The sequence below is a fragment of the Pundamilia nyererei genome, unplaced genomic scaffold (genome assembly GCF_000239375.1).
Source record: "Pundamilia nyererei isolate P.nyererei 1_Seehausen unplaced genomic scaffold, PunNye1.0 scaffold00107, whole genome shotgun sequence".
Lineage (NCBI taxonomy): Eukaryota > Metazoa > Chordata > Actinopteri > Cichliformes > Cichlidae > Pundamilia > Pundamilia nyererei.
This window is the reverse complement of record NW_005187508.1, coordinates 1,497,102-1,499,924: the sequence shown is the minus strand read 5'-3', so window position 1 is coordinate 1,499,924 and position 2,823 is coordinate 1,497,102.

Here is a 2,823-nt window from a genome sequence, read left to right as displayed (position 1 = left end):
TTGTAAAATTGTTTGAACACAAAAGGTTGAAAAACAAAACAAGATAAAACAGGTTCGCAGGATAGGTTACCATGGCGATGTACCCCACTAAGAAGTGAACCACCTTCATAGTAACAAAATGTCAGGGATAACCCTGAAGTCACCTGGATAAGTGTGTGTGTGTGTGTGTGTGTGTTAAATGGAGTTTGTTTGTGTTTTTGGATGCAGCAAAAAATGTACAGCAAGCTTGTAGAACAAAGACTCCACTCTGCAGTATTCAGAGCACTGTTACAAATATCACAATAATTAAGAAACACAAGTTCCTCCCAAAGAAAATGAGATTGTAAGAAGGAGGTGAGATGAAGGGATGGGTGAAGAAATAAACGCCAGCAAAATGTTTTGGGGGGGGGTTTGTAATGCAAAGGTTAAATATAACATCGGCTAAATGATGATGATGGTGCTCATATTCTGAGATCAGGGGTGAACTATTTTTGATTCTTCCTAGGCTTTCCTGGCCCTGCGCAATTTGAACTTGAACTTCATTTAAGTTACAGCAGCTTCCAGGAAAAGCAACACAATAAATCCAGTTCATTTCACATCCTGTTGTTTCACCTTTAAACACATGTCAATTCATCTGCATTGATGGGAAAAATCTGAAAGCTTAGCCGTGCCGCTCCAGCGAGGGGAAGTCCACACATTTACTGAGGAGCTACTCAAAATTACGGCAAAAGACGCTAACTTTAAAGAGGAAAACTTCTGCTGTTGAGACAATCTGTCACCCGTAAATCATTTACTGTATGCAACATACTGAATTCTTCAGCCCGAGCTGCAGCTTGGTGTGCCTGTACGTGCGTGTTTGAATGTCACTGCGTGTCAATGTTCTCACTGATTGCAACAAACCTGTCGGTTTACACTGTAAAGATATTTTTCTTTTACCCCTGACTCTCTTTGCACATGTTCTGTTTTACTATGATTATTGCTACTCTGTACTTTAAAATACATTTCATATTCTTCCAACACGTCTGAAGCCAGCTTTCTTTGTGCGTGTGTGTGTGAGTGAGTGTGTTGCACTCCAGATCAACATGTGTCGGATGTATAGATTCTTCCACCTCCTGTCTAAACATGTCAGTCATTTTTGAATACCAATATAAGGTTTCCAGTATATAGACGTGCGCTGTACACCGTACTTAAAACACAGACATGTATTTGTTAACAGGAACTCCTCCTGAGGTTGGAGAAGCGGCGTGTTTGGGCAAGTTGTGACCCTGTTAGTTTGCATATAGTGTGAGAGTGGGTACATGAAACAGGAAAGCCAAAAAAAACACCAACAGCAAGACCCCAGACAAAAGACAGAAAACGGAATTTCTGCAAAATATTTTGTAGTGCGTGTACATGCATGCTTCGTTTTTGTTTTGTTTTTCGCCCTCTGTGATTGGGTTGTTCTGTTAGTCAAGCAGAATGCAAGAGGACTATACGATTTCACCGAGAGATCTTTTTCTCCTTCCATTCCTAAACCTGTTCACGGGCCTCTCCAAGCATGTCTTAATCAGCCACCCGGTCGGGTTGGAGCCATCCTTGGATGTTTTTTTTTGTTTTTTTTGCTTGTTTGATTTTGTGTTTTTAATCACAGAAATGTCACTCATGGAGTTCGCTACAGGTTATTTGTGTGCAAGAGTAAAATGTGCTTATTTAATTTAAAGAAAAGAAGCACATAAATGGTGCGTTTCTATATACCACGCTTAAGTTGGGATGTTAATGAATTAAAAATTAGCTACAGTTTGATACGCTATGCAATGATCATATTACAGTTAGTAGGTCTATAAGACACTTTTTTTATAGTTTGGTGAACTGTGTACACCACCAAAATGAATACTGAATGAAACAGGCCGCGTGTGATTGAAATGCAGACTTCCAGCTCTAATTCAAGGTGTTTTACAAAAGTTTTGCTATAGAAGTCTGACAGAATATCTCAAAGGAGGAAAAACAGTCTTTGATGACGTCCCTGAGTTATAGACTTCAGGCAGTCACTGACATCAATGGATTTCCAAGTGTTAAAAGCAATCCTGGCATATCCTGAAGTGTATTAATTACTTTTGAGCTTGGCCAAAAACCAACCCAAAATTAAATTATAATTAATGTTGGCAATAGATGACATGGCTGCAAACAAAGGACTGAAAAATGGAAGAAAGCCACAGGTGAGTGTTCCGGTTTTTTTTTCTGCCTCAAATATTTATAAAATAATGTTTTATTTTAATAAGTAATATAAAAAATACAGTTAAACGTGTACCTTCAGCTGCTCCTATCCCTAGCATCCTCGTCCAGTATATCCACTATCCCTCCTCTGCACCTGTACAAAGCATCTCAGCTTTGCCGCTCTAACTTTTGTCACCCTAATAATAATAATTTAAAAAGTGGTTGAAGCTCATTCAGAAATGTCTTTCCCAGTCAAACTTAAACACCTGATTATTCTTTTTCCCAAAATATGTTGGACTTTTTTCTGGTTGTGGAGCCCTTTGGGCCCTACAAGTGGCGTTCAGTTGGAGCGCAGGGCATCTGTTTGCATCAGCTACTCCCTCATAATCAAATACACCATGAATTTGAGAAAGCCAGGCCTTCCAGGTCCAGAAGTGGTGCTGCTCTGTAAATGACCTCTGACCGACCATGTGAGAACAAAGACTTTGCCTGAGCCTCAGGGATCAACAGAAGAATTGCTAATACTGTCTGTTAACTGCTTCGCTGATCTGTGGGGTGAAGGCACAGCTCATGTCTTGATCCAAACCAAACACTGCAGCTGAGTGGAGATTTCCATGAAGCAGCAACAAAGAGAGTCATGTTCTCTACATA